The sequence below is a fragment of the Cherax quadricarinatus genome, chromosome 3 (genome assembly GCF_038502225.1).
Source record: "Cherax quadricarinatus isolate ZL_2023a chromosome 3, ASM3850222v1, whole genome shotgun sequence".
Classification (NCBI taxonomy): Eukaryota; Metazoa; Arthropoda; class Malacostraca; order Decapoda; family Parastacidae; genus Cherax; species Cherax quadricarinatus.
The window spans coordinates 77,067,213-77,086,529 of record NC_091294.1 but is presented as its reverse complement, the minus strand read 5'-3'; the positions used below and the strand labels follow the sequence as shown (position 1 = coordinate 77,086,529).

At 46.4% G+C, this 19,317-nt stretch overlaps 1 protein-coding gene across 5 annotated transcripts in view; it reads left to right on the top strand.

The window, feature by feature from the left end:
- Positions 1 to 18,692: 18,692 nt before the first annotated feature.
- Positions 18,693 to 19,317, top strand: part of LOC128704834 (zinc finger protein 502) — a 37,603-nt gene continuing 36,978 nt past the window's right edge. For all 5 annotated transcript variants that reach the window (XM_053799984.2, XM_053800000.2, XM_053799976.2 and 2 more), the window contains exon 1: positions 18,693 to 18,926. The gene's annotated coding sequence lies outside the window, so the exon portion shown is untranslated. The remainder of the gene's footprint in view (positions 18,927 to 19,317) is intronic.

Genomic DNA, 19,317 nt, shown 5'->3' with positions numbered 1-19,317 from the left:
CTTAAATATTATGTAAATGAAGAATTATTATACTTAGTGAACACAGTTTTCTTATGTTTTCTTAATCTTGTGTATCAACAGAAGGTAAACTTTTTGTTTTGTTTGTTTTCTTGGTGGAAATTGAATACATTTGTGTTAATTATAAGAATAAGATGGTCATACGGCTGGCAGTGAGCGCAGACACTACTAAGTTATCTTACTCTCCCTCCCTCCAAAACTCCCTCCAACATTCCTTCCCTCCCTCCCTCCAACAACACACTCTCCATCACTCCTTCCCTCCTATCTTCTCTTCTTGCCTCCCCCTCTCTATCGATTTGTGACGCACTGGCCTCACACACTGAGGGCCGTGGTTCGATCCCCGGTGCGGGTAAAAACATTAGGGTACTAGTGTTGTCCTGGAGGAAAGTACTCCAGAGGGTCCTAGTGTTGTCCTGGAGGAAAGTACTCCAGAGGGTCCTAGTGTTGTCCTGGAGGACACTGAAGACAACCTTATTCAGTCCACAGACGTACAAAATAGAGATACTGCTGGAGATGGATCAAAATGGGATGATGCCTCAGGGAACAGTGTCGACACTACCAGCAAAACCTGGTGGAAGCACTGATGTCCATACAGGGGTAAAAAATATTGAGGAAACAGGAAAAATAAATGCACCAGCAGTGAACGCAGCTACAATAAATCCTAGCAAACAGAAGTACAATCTATGTAAATACTATGCCTTGGGTATCCGATCACAACCTAATCGAAGTCCAGACGTACATGCATAGGGGTACTGATCAGCAGAATGCATGTACCTGTGAAGGTGTCTTCACAAAATACAACTTCAACAACAAGAACATCAACTGGGACCAGGTAAACCATGTCCTAAACGAAACATGTTGGGAAGATGTCTTAAATGACATGGATCCAAACCAGTGCCTTGAAAGGATCAACTTCCTGGTAGCCGAAGCATGTTCTAGGCATATTCCCCTAAGAAAGAAGAAGAGCAGGAGTAAACTGGAGAGAAAAAGACGCTCCCTCTACAGAAGACGACGAAGAGTCACTGAGCTCCTCAGGAGTGCTAGAATATCTGATACACGAAAGGAGGCGCTGACCAGGGAAGTGGAAACTATCGAACTTAAGCTAAATGACTCTTACAGGAACCAGGAGAGGCAGAAGGAGCTTAAAGCTATTAGTGAAATTGAAAGAAATTCAAAATATTTCTTTTCATATGCCAAAAACAAGGCAAATACCACATCTAGTATCGGGCCCTTACTCAGACAGGATGGGACTTACACAGATGACAACAAGGAAATGAGTGAAATATTGAAATCCCAGTACGACTCTGTGTTTAGTGAACCACTAATCGGTCTGAGGATCGACGACCCAAATGATTTCTTCATGAATGAGCCTCAAAACTCCATAAATGTATGCCAGATTTCCGACATTACCCTAACTCCGATAGATTTCGAAAAAGCCATTGACAACATGCCTATGCACTCAGCCCCGAGCCCAGACTCGTGGAACTCTGTTTTCATTAAGAACTGCACGAAACCCCTCTCGCGTGCCCTAAGTACACTATGGAGGAGGAGCTTGGACATGGGTGAAATTCCACAGTCACTTAAAACAACGGATATAACCCCACTCCATAAAGGTGGCAGCAAAGCATTAGCTAAGAACTATAGACCAATAGCTCTGACGTCCCACATCATAAAAATCTTTGAAAGAGTGCTAAGAAGCAGGATTGCAAATCACCTGGATTCCCAAAATCTGCACAATCCAGGGCAACATGGGTTCAGGGCAGGTCGCTCCTGCCTCTCACAACTACTGGATCACTATGACATGGCCTTGGATGCACTGGAAGAAAATCAGAATGCAGATGTAATATACACAGACTTTGCAAAAGCATTTGACAAATGCGATCATGGCGTAATAGCCCATAAAATACGTGCTAAAGGAATAACTGGGAAAGTGGGGAGATGGATCTTCAACTTCCTAACAAATCGAACACAAAGAGTAGTGGTCAACAGAGTTAAATCGGAGGCTGCCATAGTGAAGAGCTCTGTTCCACAAGGCACAGTACTCGCCCCCATCTTATTCCTTATCCTCATATCAGACATAAACAGAGATATACACCACAGCACCGTATCATCCTATGCGGATGATACTAAGATCTGCATGAGGCTGTCATCTGCTGAGGACGTGGTTAACCTCCAAGAAGATATAAACAAAGTTTTCCAGTGGGCAACGGTAAACAATATGATGTTCAATGAGAACAAATTCCAACTACTCCGTTATGGAAAACTGGAGGAGATAATAACTAGAACAGAGTATACTACTGACTCCGGCCATACAATAGAGCGGAAAAATAATGTAAGGGACCTGGGAGTAGTAATGTCTGAGGATCTCACTTTCAAGGATCACAACAGTGCCACGATCGCACGTGCAAAGAAAATGATAGGATGGATAATGAGAACTTTCAAAACGAGAGATGCCAAGCCCATGATGATCCTTTTCAAATCACTTGTTCTTTCTAGGCTAGAATACTGCTGTACATTAACATCTCCATTCAAAGCAGGTGAAATCGCAGATCTAGAGAGTGTACAGAGATCCTTTACTGCACATATTATCATGTGGGAGTTCGACACGTGGATTAGGTAAGAAATACTCACGTAGGCTGTTATTACGTATAATTGCAGATATGTGGAGAGAGCCCTTGCAACCGTACCTATCTCCTTGCTCACACTCGTAACACTAACTGACCGGCCGCCCACGTACCCATAGAGGGTCTTTGAATAATGCCAGGTCAGCTCAATATGAATAGACAGTGACTCAGGCAGAGACGGTTGGTCGTTGAGTCAACGGTACACTGGTTACTGGTAACTGGTTGCTACTACTGAGAATATAAGTTCTGTCAAACACCTTAACTACTGGGAACGCTTGGAAGCACTTGACTTGTACTCGTTGGAACGCAAGAGGGAGAGATATATCATAATCTACACTTGGAAAATCTTGGAAGGAATGGTCCCAAATCTGCACACAGAAATCACTCCCTACGAAAGTAAAAGACTGGGCAGGCGATGCAAAATGCCCCCAATAAAAAGTAGGGGCGCCATTGGTACACTAAGGGAAAACACCATAAGTGTCCGGGGCCCAAAACTGTTTAACAGCCTCCCATCAAGCATTAGGGGAATTGCCAATAAACCCCTGGCTGCCTTCAAGAGAGAGCTGGACAGATACCTAAAGTCAGTGCCGGATCAGCCGGGCTGTGGCTCGTACGTTGGACTGCGTGCGGCCAGCAGTAACAGCCTAGTTGATCAGGCCCTGATCCATCGGGAGGCCTGGTCATGGACCGGGCCGCGGGGGCGTTGATCCCCAGAATAACCTCCAGGTAACCTCCAGGAACGGTATATCTGGTAAAACAGGTGGGACATGCACCTTTGACCATCTCAAAAAATGCGAGCGCTGTATAGCCCTTGTGGCTTAGCGCTTCTTTTTTATTCTAATAATAATAATAATCAAAAAATGCGGCACCTACATGACAAGAGAGTACAACTTCCTTTTTTGCAACCTATTTCACCCAGAAATGTGTCACTCATCAATCCATGAAAGAAAATGTTACAATACATACTGCCAGGTGCATCATCTAAAGGGGACTAGAAGACACAGACCAGTCAGACTATGGGAAACAGAGAGGAGCCACAACCTCTCCAGGGACAGAGTTTTTTTTAGGGCCAGGAGGGACAAAAGACTGGCAAGAAATGACAATAATCCTACACCACCTGAAAACACTTCTGGAGCAGAGGCACAGACACTGGCCTCTACCCCAGAACAACAGATATTAGAGCCAGCAAATAAAACTCTCCTAAATTCCACCAATACGACATTTGTCCTTGCAAACATACAGGGTCTAAAGCCGTCAAAAAAACAACAAAATTCCTTACATCAAGGGACTGCTCATGGAGTCAAATGCAATGTTTGCAGCATTCACAGAGACCCACATAAAGGATCATTATGACAATTCAATTCAATTCAATTCAAGTTTATTCTCTATAATGGTTACAATGTGGGATTTACAGGTTCTGGGTATTTTGTGGTTTACATGTTATAAAATACTAATTACAGAGGGGGCCACTAGGACACCTAGCATGGCTAGGCATTTCGAGCAGACTTAGATTAATTCTTAACATTAAATCCTTACAGATTATAGTATTAAGGCTAAGTGACTACATCATAATTTGTGAGTTTAGCAATGTGAATGCTTTTGTTTTGGCACAATATGGATATGGATCCCAGGTTATAACCTATTCCGATGCGACAGACTAAACAGACAACAAGATGGGGTTGTCCTGTATGTCACAGAGTCGCTCATTTGCACAGTACTACCAAACACCCTAAATGATGTAGTTGAAGTTTTGGGGGTAAAGATCGAAAACCAAAACCTTGTCATTGTGGTAGTATACAAGCCTCCAGGTGCAACTTCCCGGCAATTCCAGGAGCAGCTTGAGAAAATTGACCAGTCTGGAAAATCTCCCAACTCCTGCCCCAAACATCTTACCACTAGGAGATTTCAACCTGAGACACCTAAAATGGAGGAGAATAGCAAACAATGTTTTAGCAGAAATCACCCCGGGAGGCAGCTCAGATGAATATAAACATACACACGAACTATTAAACCTCTGCAACAAATTCACCTTAAACCAGCAAATATTAGATCCTACAAGACTGGAAAATACACTAGACCTCATCTTCACTAACAATGATGATCTGATACGTAACATAACTGTACCAGAAGACAATTCACCCAGATCACAACATAATAGAGGTACAGACATGTACACACAGGGCTCCAGACCAGTAAAATGTGAGCAGTCATGAAGGTCTCTTCACGAAATTCAATTTCAATAACAAAAACATACAATGGCATCTGCTAGAAAAATGACAGGATGGATAATGAGAACCTTCAAAACTAGGGATGCCAAGCCCATGATGACACTCTTCAGGTCACTTGTTCTATCTAGGCTGGAATATTGCTGCACACTAACAGCACCTTTCAAGGCAGGTGAAATTGCTGACCTAGAAAATGTACAGAGAACTTTCACGGCGCGCATAACGGAGATAAAACACCTCAGTTACTGGGAGCGCTTGAGGTTCCTAAACCTGTATTCCCTGGAATGCAGGCGGGAGAGATACATGATTATATACACCTGGAAAATCCTAGAGGGACTAGTACCGAACTTGCACACGAAAATCACTCACAATGAAAGCAAAAGACTTGGCAGACGATGCAACATCCCCCCAATGAAAAGCAGGGGTGTCACTAGCACGTTAAGAGACCATACAATAAGTGTCAGGGGCCCGAGTCTGTTCAACTGCCTCCCAGCATACATAAGGGGGATTACCAATAGACTCCTGGCAGTCTTCAAGCTGGCACTGGACAAGCACCTAAAGTCGGTTCCTGACCAACCGGGCTGTGGCTCGTATGTTGGATTGCATGCAGCCAGCAGTAACAGCCTGGTTGATCAGGCTCTGATCCACCAGGAGGCCTGGTCACAGACTGGGCCGCAGGGGCGTTGACCCCCGGAACTCTCTCCAGGTAAACTCCAGGTAATGGGATCAAGTAAACCATGTCCTAAATGAAACAAGCTGGGAAGACACATTGCATTAAGAAAAAGAAAGAGAAGATGTAAACTAGGAAGAGAGAGACGTTCCCTATACATACGAAGGCAAAGAGTCACAGAGCTGCTGAGTGGGGTCAATATATCTGAAATACGAAAGGAAGCACTAGTCAATGAAATTGCAAATATCGAACTTAAGCTGAAGGAATCTTATAGGAGACAAACATCACAGGAAGAACTAAAAGCCATAAAGGAAATTGAAAAAATCCAAAATACTTCTTCTCTTATGCCAAACCTAAGGGAAAAACAACATCCAGTATTGGGCCCCTGGTTAGGCAGGATGGGACATACACAGATGATAGCCAAGAAATGAGTGAGATACTGAAGTCCAAATGTGACTCAGTGTTCAGCGATCCACTGCCCACTCTAAGGGTTGACAATCCAAATGAATTCTTTAAGAACGAAACCCAAAATTTGGTCATCCCAAAACTCTAGGATATTATTATAACTCCAAAAGATTTTAAGGAGGCAATTAATGACATTCCCATGCACTCTGTCCCAGGCCCAGACTCATGGAACTCCGTGTTAATCAAGAATTGCAAGAAGTCCCTATTGCGTGCCTTCAGCATTTTGTGGAGAGGGAGCATGGACACAGGGGTCATCCCACACACACTAAAAACAACAGACATAGCTCCACTCCACAAAGGTGGCAGTAAAGCAATTGCAAAGAACTACAGACCGACAACACTAACATCTCATATCATAAAAATCTTTGAGAGGGTTCTAAGAAGCAAGATAGCCACCACCTTGATACCCGTCAGTTACACAACCCAAAGCAACACGGGTTTAGAACAGGTCACTCCTGCCTGTCCCAGCTACTGGACCACTATGACAAGGTCCTGCATGCTGTAGTGTAGAGGATAAACAAAATACAGATGTAGTATACACAGACTTTGCAAAAGCTTTCGACAAGTGTGACCATGGTGCAATAGCACACATAATGCGGGATAAAGGAATAACAGGAAAAGTTGGTAGATGGATCTACAACATCCTGACAAATAGAACACAAAGAGTAATAGTAAACAGAGTAAAGTCTGAGGCAGCCATGGTAAAAAGCTCTGTTCCACAAGGCACAGTACTCACTCCCATTATATTCCTCATCCTCATTTTTGACATAGACAGAGATGTAAGCCATACCTCCGTGTCTTCCTTTGCGGATGACACCTGGATCACCATGGCAGTGACCTCCATTGAAGACACTACGAGACTCCAAGCGGACATCAACCAAATCTTCGAATGGTCCACTCAAAACAATGTGAAGTTCAACGAGGAGAAATTTCAACTTCTCAGATACGGCAAACTTGAAGAAATTAAAAATTCTAACCATGCAATAGAGCGGGAAAAGTAATTTGAAGGACCTGGGAGTGATAATGTCAGAGAATCTCGCCTTCAATGACCACAACAATGTATCTACCTCATCCGCTTGGAAAATGATAGGATGGATAATGAGAACCTTCAAAACTAGGGATGCCAAGCCCATGATGATTCTCTTCAAATTTCTTGTGCTCTCTAGGCTGGAATACTGCTATACACTAACGGCCCCCTTCAAGGCTGTCGACATTGCAGACCTGGAGAGTGTACAAAGAACTTTCACGGCACACATAAGTGCGATAAGGCACCTAAACTAGTGGGAACGGTTGAAGATCCTTGATGTGAAAATTTGTCTGGGCTGCCTCCAAGTGAGTCGCCTACCCTGGCAAACTCTGTTGACACCGAGCTCTGAGATGGGTACCTCAGCCTCACAAGTGGCTTATAGGACAGATTTTTTCACAAATGATTGGTATTGCAAGAAACCTCGCCTGCATGCACGTATAAAGGACTAACTTACTTGGTGTTGCAGCATATATCCTGATCTTCAACTTCCTAAGCCTAGCTTTAGCCCCCTTGGACTTCCCCTTGGGAACCACGTGCAACCGGGAGCATTAATTCCTGCAATATTCAATCGTTATTAGTGTCCTGCCTGCACCTCAGAAATTCCTATATCCAAGAGGGTATGTATCCCCTACCTGGAGTTTACCTGGAGAGAGTTCCGGGGGTCAACGCCCCCGCGGCCCGGTCTGAGACCAGGCCTCCTGGTGGATCACAGCCTGATCAACCAGGCTGTTGCTGCTGGCTGCACGCAAACCAACATACGAGCTACAGCCCGGCTGATCCGGAACTGACTTTAGGTGCTTGTCCAGTGCCAGCTTGAAGACTGCCAGGGGTCTGTTGGTAATCCCCCTTATGTGTGCTGGGAGGCAGTTGAACAGTCTCGGGCCCCTGACACTTATTGTATGGTCTCTTAACGTGCTAGTGACACCCCTGCTTTTCATTGGGGGGATGGTGCATCGTCTGCCAAGTCTTTTGCTTTCGTAATGAGTGATTTTCGTGTGCAAGTTCGGTACTAGTCCCTCTAGGATTTTCCAGGTGTATATAATCATGTATCTCTCCCTCCTGCGTTCCAGGGAATACAGGTTTAGGAACCTCAAGCGCTCCCAATAATTGAGGTGTTTTATCTCCGTTATGCGTGCCGTGAAAGTTCTCTGTACATTTTCTAGGTCGGCAATTTCACCTGCCTTGAAAGGTGCTGTTAGTGTGCAGCAATATTCCAGCCTAGATAGAACAAGTGACCTGAAGAGTGTCATCATGGGCTTGGCCTCCCTAGTTTTGAAGGTTCTCATTATCCATCCTGTCATTTTTCTAGCAGATGCGATTGATACAATGTTATGGTCCTTGAAGGTGAGATCCTCCGACATGATCACTCCCAGGTCTTTGACGTTGGTGTTTCGCTCTATTTTGTGGCCAGAATTTGTTTTGTACTCTGATGACGATTTAATTTCCTCATGTTTACCATATCTGAGTATAACTATAACTAGTATAACTAGTATAACTAGTATAACTATGCAGACTCAGACGCTAGCTTCAGACGACTCTGAGACGCTGGTACTTACTGGGCATACTCTCTCTGTAGCACGCCGAGCCCTCAGTTAACTCAACCCACAAATCTCCTAAGTCACTGGCCAGATCCTACGGAAAAAGGTGAATATCTCGTCTTACTGTATGGGCTGATGGAGGAGATCATCTACGGTACATCGAGGTGTCTCTACCAGATTTCCCCAGGTCTCAGATGTGAAGACACGTGGGGGCGCCGCCTGATGTTCACGGCACGTCTTGTCTAGTCGAAGTCTATCGTAAGAAGGACGCTATTCTGTCTTTGTGACCTGCGCCCCGCCATTCAAGCTAGGGCTGCCAGTTCTCCCTAGCTAACTTATCCTAATGTTTGCCTACATTATCGGCCTATTACTACCTATGTTAAGGTCTTAGGTCTACTCTATCATTATCTACAGATGCCTTAGTAAACCTAATATTAGTGTATTACCAGTAAACCTACCTACTCCTTCCCTGAAGAGTAAATCTATAAATTAAATAAGCTTACCAACCGCCAACCAGAGAATGCCTTGCTTGTTTGGGAGGGTTTAAGGGTCGCTCGGCTCAGACGACCAGACGCTCATGCTGGATCTGAGCTGTGGAACTATTTGGACCAAATAAATTTCCACATCCTCCCGCCGGCGAAGGTAGGCGCTAAGTCTAGATCAAGTCTGCCTCCCGCAGGCCCCCCCAGTGGGCCCTGGACTCGAGCGCCGTTCGACGGGTCGTCCGGCCGCTCAGCTCACTCAACCTCTGGTCTGATTTCTCATGTCCCGGTCCCACCGTGTGGACCTCGAGAGGCAAAAGCCTGTTGATGGGTCTTATAGTCTCGACACCGTTCATTCTCACTTTCACCATTCTCAACCGCCCAGCCTTGTCTGGGTGGGTTGACACTACCAGGCCAAGAGGCCAGTATGCCCTCGGCGCCTCGGATTCTACTAGCACCAGGTCCCCTTCACTTAGCATCATCTTATTCGCCTCGGGGTCGGCACCATAGAAATGTTCCCGCAAGGTTGTCAAGTAATCCCTGCGCCACACCTGGTTCCATTTGTCCAGGATGTTCACCAGTCTGTTGTGACTCCTGTGCAGTTCTTCATTGATGGGGGGACCATCTGGCCCATAATAATCCAGCTCCTTGGAAGACTGACTCAAAATTGCGGGGAAGGGCTCAATCCTTCTTCCAAACAGCATGTGATTGGGGGTGAGAGCTTCTTGCTCGTCAATCCCATTTTGTACGTAGGTCAGAGGCCTGTTATTAACTCTTGCCTCTATCTCAACTAACACTGTCCTCAGTTCATCACAGCTCACCCTCCTGCCGTGCAAGACCTTCCGAATGCACCTTTTGACTGTGCCCACCATGCGTTCATAGAATCCCCCTTGCCAGGGTGCCCTGGGAGCTATGAACCTCCACTCGCACTCTATTCTCTTCAGGTGTTCTCGTACTTCTCCGTTGTCCCTAAGATTCCTGAAAACTTTATCGGCCGCCCTAAAGCTTGTGCCATTGTCCGAGATAATCAATCGCGGGCACGAGAATCTGGCAGTAAACCTCCTGAACAACTTCACGAAAGTCTCTGTCGTCATATCTTCTGCCAACTCCAAATGCACCGCTCGAGTAGTGGCACAGGTAAACAGGCAGACATATACTTTCTGAGGGCCCTCCTTAACGTCTCCTGGGTTCTTCAATGTGATAGCCCCCGTATAGTCTATTCCTACAGTCTCAAAGGGCCTGTCACTATGTACCCGCTCCTGAGGCAGCGGTGGTGGACCTGGGTAGGGTAGGGTCCTCCCATCGTACCGCCGGCAGACCGTGCAACTCTTTAGCACCCTTTTGACGGCAGCTCGACCCTTCAGTACCCAGTAATTCTGATGTAGGCAGGTGAGGGTATCTCCAAACCCCCCATGTAAGGTCCTCTGATGGGCATCTTGTATCAATAGCTCTGTCGCCCATCCCTCCTTTCCCAGCAGCACGGGATGTTTGGCCCCATAGCTGAGCTCAGAGTTTTGTATTCTTCCCCTGCATCTTATTAGCCCCGCATGATCTAGGAACAATCCCAATGAGTGAACCAATTTGCTGTTCCCTGAGTCGTCATCGCTGGACACGCGTCCTGATGCCATAACCTGCTGCCGGGTCGCAAGTACTTCCAGCACTCCTGGAAACCTCCCCCTTTGGTACTGCCTTATCCAATATTCTCTGGGACCCACTAGAGACAACTGTCGACCCTGGCTTACCTTGTCATGCAGCTTCCTCACGAATCGAAATACCATTTCCGTGACTCCTATAAGTTTTCTCCACGAGGAGTAGCGCCTGGGGTCAAATAATTCAGTGTCGTGTTCCCCCGCAAAATGTACTATGCTGCTGATTGTCTCCACGAATTTCTGCTCCGGCCAGCAATCCCTTGCCGGTAACCAGTCTGGGCCTTTGAACCAAAGCTCGCTTTTACTCAACTTTCTGTGTGTCACCCCTCGGCTTATCAGGTCGGCTGGGTTTTGATCTGTAGGCACATACAGAATTGTTGATGTTGACTGTAGTTCCCGTATCTCCTTTACCCGATTCCTGACATAGGGGAGCTTAGACCTGTCATTCTGGACCCACTGTAAGGCCACCTCCGAGTCTGTCCATACATAGGTGTGTGTCACCCTCAGATTACTTAACACCTCCTCTACGTACTTACCCAGTCTTGCTCCCAGCAACATCGCTGTGAGCTCTAGCTTTGGGATCGAGCAATCCTTCAGGGGTGTCACCCGCGCACGACTGGTGACCAGATTGACTTGGTCCCCGGCCACCAAATACGCTACTGCCCCATAGGCCCTGGAGGAGGCATCACAAAAGACGTGCAAGTCATAATCCCGCCCGGTGCACCCGATGGACCTGGGGAATGTGAACTCGTGCAATTCCGCTAGGTCTTTGTTAACCAGATCCCACTCCTGGCAGACTGTTTCTGGCAGTGGGTCGTCCCAACCTAGGTTCAGCTCCCAGGTCTGTTGTACTAGCATCCTCCCTCGAACGGTGATGGGTGTCAACAAACCCAAAGGATCGAAGGCAGTCTGCACTTTGCTCAGCAAAGACCTCCTGGTCAGCTTCCCTTCCCCATCAGGCTTCCTCTTTAGCCTAAGTCTGTCTTCCTTGACTTCCCACTCTAGTCCCAACACCGATGTTACCTCAGGCACTGAGTAGCCAGTATAGTCATGTTCCACCATGCCCCGCAACGTTGGATTGTTTGTCACCCATTCTCTCAATGGCATGTTAGCTGAGAGCATCTCCTGATTAGACTCTCGGTAAATATCCATCAACAGCCTTTCATCTGAGGTGGTACCCTGCATGTTGTCTACATAAAATAGGGTCTTCAGTAATTCTTTAAGCGGGCTGTTACAGTTCACAAGGTGGTAGTCTATGGTAGCCTGTAATAGGAATGGTGAACTAGTGGCACCAAACAACACTGCCCTGAATCTATAGGTATCATACCCTTGCTTGGGCATCTCCCTGTTAGCCAGCCACAAGAACCTTGTGTAGTCCCTATCCTGTGGCTGCAACCCAATACGTAGGAAGGCTTTGCTAATGTCTGCCGCATAGGCGTACTGTTCCGTCCTGAATCTCAACAACACATCTGCTAATTTCTGCGTCAGGGAGGGCCCTGTGAGCAGACAGTCGTTCAACGATGGCTCTCGGGGACTCGCCTGCGAGCTGCAGTTGAAGACTACTCTGATGGGAGTGGTTACCGACTCCTTGGTGACTGCCATGTGTGGAAGATAATGGGTGTTTTCCCCAGGGCTGGCATTGGGCACTTTCTCGATGAACCCAAGGGCCAGCTGTTCCTTAATAATATCATCATATTTCCCCACCAGACCCTTCCTGGTCAGGCTGTTCACCAATGAATTCAACTGACCACGTGCCCTCTTGAAATTAGTGGGCAGCGTTGGGTGGCCCGGTTTCCATGGGAGTCGCACCCAATACTGCCCATCCCTGAACTGCACATGGTTCAAGTAATCTCGATACGTCTCTTCGTGTTCGGGGGGCGGCTGGTCACCTTTAATCCCTACTACATCCAGGTCCCATAGTTTATGGACCGGCTCACTGTCGGATATGCCAACTTGCGCCTCTGACAGGCCTTCGTGCACACCAATCTGCATCACCAGTACAGCCTCAGTCGCTGTAATACCAGAGCCCTCCTTTCCCGGGGTCGCAGGGAAGTGAGCTGGTATTCTGCCTCCTACGATGTACCCCGCTGGAGTCCTGTACAGGCCCACACCTTCCTTGATAACCCTTCTCGTAGACACGAACTCGTCTAGGTAATCCCCTCCTACCAATATGCCTACATTACTAACATTGTCTGTAGCAATGTCTGGTTCTGCTAGCTTCACACCCAACTCCCTCAAACGTTTGACTGCTTCAGCCAGTCCCCTAGTGGTAATGATATTGGGCAGCCTCTTCACCATCAAGGCTGAAATTTCCCGTCGATGCCCGGCTAACCTGACCGTCACATTGACTACTGGATAAGACCTGCGTGGGACTTCCCCACCAAACCCTTCCACCTTCATGTCAACTTTACCAACTGTCTCCAGCTTCAACCTAGTGGCTAGACTCTCTGCTATGAAGGATCTCTGTGCCCCACTGTCGAAGAACAAACGGGTTGTTTCAGACTTCTTCCCGTTCGCGACCACCGCCATTATGGTGGGCAAGGCCACCGAGCCTTGAAATTGCTCACCAGAACAAATTCTCGGTGCCGTACTCACCACACTCATCGTTACTTCTGACTTGTTCTTGCTCTCCGCCCTTTCTTGCGGTTTGCTCTCCTTAACTTGTGCTAATCCGGCATCATTAGGACACAGTGCACTGTGGTGCTTTCCCTTCCGGCAGCCCCGACACTCCCTGAGCATGGTGTTACAGTCCCTGGCAAAATGTTCTCCACAACACTTGAAACAAAGTCTCAACTCTCTTAGCCGTTGAACCCTTTGGTTATAGGTGGTGAAGCTTGAACACCCTGAACTAGCGTGTTCTTCATCACAAAACACGCACCGTCTCATACTGGCCGCTTTAGTGGCTTCTCCCTTGGCCCTGTGGGTGGAGGGTTCGCCCTGGGCATAATACGTGCCTACTTTAGTGGGAGGTGGTTTAGGTCTATCTCTCGAATGTCTGGGGAAGTCGACCGACTTCTCCTTGGTAGGTAATTTCTCCCCCTGACCTATGCTCAGGTGAGATATGAGATCCCCTAACCCTTCAACAATTTGGTCTATCGTGAACCTATTCGTCCGATGTTTTAAGTGTAACTCATGCACTGTCGTGCTAGCCAGTTTCCTCTGAATCACCTGGCTAAGGATCCATTTTGAATCATTCTCATCATGCAAATCTCTGAAACTATTGGACAAGCTCATAACCTCAATACGGAACTTCTCTAGACTTTGACGGTCATGTCGGCAAGCCTCTAGATCCAACAACCGATAAAGTATAGCTACCTTTATCTCCTCAGTGTTGCCAAACATGTCTTCTAATTGGTCTTTGGCATGTTGGTAATTAGCGTCAGTAATCGGGTAGTGCCGGACCAGATCTAAGGCTTTACCCTTGAGCTGCGACCGCAAATACTGCAACTTGACGGCATCTGACAAATCATTTCTGTCATCTATCTGGGCTCTAAACTGATCCCAGAAACCAATGTACTCTGTTAAGGTTCCGTCAAACGTTGGTAAATTCAGCTGGGGCAACTTGGGCAACATATTGACAGGTGTGTGGTTGTTTGGGGTACCTGCGGTGTTCAACACCATCCTTGGAATACTAGCCTTTAATGTACTTAACTTATCTTTGTACATATTCATCTCCTGATGACAATCTACATCATCCTTAGTGAATTCGTCCACAGCCTGCTGAAGACTTCCCTGGGATTCCTCATCCTCAATAGCCTGTAGCTCATATGCTGAGAATGCTTGTTCATAGGCTTCCCATTTTTCCCCCAAACTCTTCAAGCAGTTCTGCAAATCATCGCAGTCTACATTACTGCGTTGGCAAGTAGCCTTGCACCTGTTACGCGTTCTGTTCAGATGCCCTTTGTATGCTGCTACTGATCGTTTTAATTTTGTTAGCACTGAACCAGACTCTCCTGAACCCCCATCTGCCATTGTCGAAGTTTAATGAGGAGTGTGACACTAATTGTACTTTACCCAGTCCACCCCACAGCACGTCACGGTGTTAGGTGAGAATGAACGAGTCTTAAGGCTTCTCAACAAGCTTAACAATTCCCTTTGTTATATTGACTCTACTATGAATCAAAAATGTACACTGTTAGCTCTCAAATCCCAATCAAAATGTGTATCGATGTGAAAGCTTAACCTAGCACTTAACTGTACAATGCCAGCAAATAATTACAGGACTTAACCTAGTCTCAGGTATAATTCACAAATCCCACATTAACATGAATCAAAGATGATGAAAATCACAATAAAAGTGCAGTGTACAAATTAAATCACTTGGTTAACACAAGCAAATTCAACAATTCAACTTGTGAAACAGTAAATAAATAATGTATGTAAACAGCTTGGCCTAACTGTGCCCAGCTTACTCTGTTTAGCGTGGATGGTTGGATAAGGTAAATCCTAACCTAGCTAGTGTGCTATAACTTAAACCTGGCTTTATAACTCCCTGTAAATAATAACTAGGTTAAATCTGTCCTAGCTACTATAACCTTTTGTAAATATTGCACAAGCCTAGCCTAACTGTGGCTACCTTGCAAATCCACTGTAAGTAATTAACACACAAGTCTCCTACTCTGGATTACTTGTAATCACTGTAAATAATTAAATTCACAAGCTTCTCTAGCCTACCTGGCCTGCCTGTAAATTACTGCAAATAACAACTTCTGTGTATAGTCAGCTTGGCCTAGCCTCTGAGTAACTTTGACCTAGGTGTGCTAACTTAAACCTAACTTTTTTAAACTGGTTCCTAACTGTGGCCTAGCTATGATAGCTTAACCTGTGGCCTAGCTATGATAGCTTAACCTAACTTTGTTAAACTGGTTCTTAACTGTAGCCTAGCTATGATAGCTTAACCTAACTGTGGCCTAGCTATGATAGCTTAACCTAACTCTGTAAAACTGGTTCCTAACTGTGGCCTAGCTATGATAGCTTAACCTAGCTATTCCACATCCGGTTCGAAGGACCACTTTTGTGAAAATTTGTCTGGGCTGCCTCCAAGTGAGTCGCCTACCCTGGCAAACTCTGTTGACACCGAGCTCTGAGATGGGTACCTCAGCCTCACAAGTGGCTTATAGGACAGATTTTTTCACAAATGATTGGTATTGCAAGAAACCTCGCCTGCATGCACGTATAAAGGACTAACTTACTTGGTGTTGCAGCATATATCCTGATCTTCAACTTCCTAAGCCTAGCTTTAGCCCCCTTGGACTTCCCCTTGGGAACCACGTGCAACCGGGAGCATTAATTCCTGCAATATTCAATCGTTATTAGTGTCCTGCCTGCACCTCAGAAATTCCTATATCCAAGAGGGTATGTATCCCCTAGTATAACTATGCAGACTCAGACGCTAGCTTCAGACGACTCTGAGACGCTGGTACTTACTGGGCATACTCTCTCTGTAGCACGCCGAGCCCTCAGTTAACTCAACCCACAAATCTCCTAAGTCACTGGCCAGATCCTACGGAAAAAGGTGAATATCTCGTCTTACTGTATGGGCTGATGGAGGAGATCATCTACGGTACATCGAGGTGTCTCTACCAGATTTCCCCAGGTCTCAGATGTGAAGACACGTGGGGGCGCCGCCTGATGTTCACGGCACGTCTTGTCTAGTCGAAGTCTATCGTAAGAAGGACGCTATTCTGTCTTTGTGACCTGCGCCCCGCCATTCAAGCTAGGGCTGCCAGTTCTCCCTAGCTAACTTATCCTAATGTTTGCCTACATTATCGGCCTATTACTACCTATGTTAAGGTCTTAGGTCTACTCTATCATTATCTACAGATGCCTTAGTAAACCTAATATTAGTGTATTACCAGTAAACCTACCTACTCCTTCCCTGAAGAGTAAATCTATAAATTAAATAAGCTTACCAACCGCCAACCAGAGAATGCCTTGCTTGTTTGGGAGGGTTTAAGGGTCGCTCGGCTCAGACGACCAGACGCTCATGCTGGATCTGAGCTGTGGAACTATTTGGACCAAATAAATTTCCACACTTGATCTGTATTCCCTCGAACGCAGGCGAGAGAGATACATGATAATATACACTTTGAAGGTCCTGGAGGGATTGGTACCAAACCTGCGCACGAAAATCACTCCATATGAAAGTAAAAAACTCTGCAGGAGATGCAACATTCCCCCGATGAAAAGCAGGGGCGCCACGAGTACACTGAGAGACAACACAATAAGTGTCAGGGCCCCAAGACTGTTCAACTGCCTCCCTGCATACATAAGGGGGATTACCAATAGACCCCTGGCTGTCTTCAAGAAGGCACTGGACAAGCACCTAAAGTCAGTACCTGACCAACCAGCCTGTGGTTCGCACGTCAGCTTGCGTTCGGCCAGCAGTAATAGCCTGGTTGATCAGTCCGTGATTCACCATGAGGCCTGGTCTCAGACCGGGAGGCGGGGGCGTTGACCCCCGAAACCCTCTCCAGGTAAACTCCTTAAGACACCTGCTATCACTGTTCACCTAGCAGTAAGTAGGTACCTGGGTGTTAGTCACCTTACACCTGCTGTCCCTGTTCACCTAGCAGTAAGTAGGTACCTGAGTATTAGTCACCTTACACCTGCTGTCACTGTTCACCTAGCAGTAAGTAGGTACCTGGGTGTTAGTCACCTTACACCTGCTGCCACTGCTCACCTAGCAGTAAGTAGGTACCTGGGTGTTATTCACCTTACACCTGCTGCCACTGCTCACCTAGCAGTAAGTAGGTACCTGGGTGTTAATCACCTTACACCTGCTGGAGATAGAGATGATACAAGGTAGAGATGATACAAGGTAGAGATGATACAAGATAGAGATGATACAAGGTAGAGATGATGCAAGGTAGAGATGATACAAGGTAGAGATGATACAAGGTAGAGATGATACAAGATAGAGATGATACAAGGTAGAGATGATACAAGATAGAGATGATACAAGGTAGAGATGATACAAGGTTTCTGCAAAGATGTCCTGTATTTGCTGGTTTGTTTTCCTGTCACAATCACTACACCCAACTTACGCTCCTAAGAAGGTCAAACCACTATACCCAACATACGCACCTAAGACCGTCAAACCACTATACCCAACACACACACCTAAGACCGTCAAACCACTATACCCAACACACACACCTAAGACCGTCAAACCACTATACCCAACATACGCACCTAAGACCGTCAAACCACTATACCCAACATACGCACCTAAGACCGTCAAACCACTACACCCAACATACGCACCTAAGACCGTCAAACCACTACACCCAACACACACACCTAAGACCATCAAACCACTACACCCAACATACGCACCTAAGACCATCAAACCACTACACCCAACACACACACCTAAGACCGTCAAACCACTACACCCAACACACACACCTAAGACCGTCAAACCACTACACCCAACATACGCACCTAAGACCGTCAAACCACTACACCTAACATACGCACCTAAGACCATCAAACCACTATACCCAACATACGCACCTAAGACCGTCAAACCACTACACCCAACACACACACCTAAGACCGTCAAACCACTACACCCAACATACGCACCTAAGACCGTCAAACCACTACACCCAACATACGCACCTAAGACCGTCAAACCACTACACCCAACATACGCACCTAAGACCGTCAAACCACTATACCCAACACACACACCTAAGACCGTCAAACCACTATACCCAACATACGCACCTAAGACCGTCAAACCACTATACCCAACATACACACCTAAGACCGTCAAACCACTATACCCAACACACACACCTAAGACCGTCAAACCACTATACCCAACATACGCACCTAAGACCGTCAAACCACTATACCCAACACACACACCTAAGACCGTCAAACCACTACACCTAACACACACACCTAAGACCGTCAAACCACTACACCTAACACACACACCTAAGACCGTCAAACCACTACACCTAACATACGCACCTAAGACCGTCAAACCACTACACCTAACACACACACCTAAGACCGTCAAACCACTACACCTAACATACACACCTAAGACCGTCAAACCACTACACCCAACAGCCACAACAACAAAGGCAGACATTACTGACGCCGTCGTCACCACTAAATAACCTCGTCAGTGCTCATCTTGCTGCGGGAGGAAGGAGATGTGTCTCGGTGCCTCCTGGAGACGGTGTCCTGGCAGTGACTGTTCACCAGCAGTGAGTGAACAGTGTTGAGAACAGTTCTGGGCGGTGTTATAAGTGTTCTTTGTGTGGGGGTGGAGTGTCAGGCGGCCTGGTGGTGTTCATTTTGAACTCTTTGTTATGGTTGTTGATGTTCAGCAAGAACCACTGATGAAGGTTCATGATATTCAGCTAGAACTCTTTCTTCATGTTCACTGTTATGTTCAAGAACCCTTCATGGGCCTTCTTCATGTTCACTGTTCATCAAGAACCCTTCATAATGTTCATCATGAACCCTTCATAATGTTCATCAAGAACCCTTCATAATGTTCATCCAGAACCCTTCATAATGTTCATCATGAACCCTTCATAATGTTCATCATGAACCCTTCATAATGTTCATCATGAACCCTTCATAATGTTCATC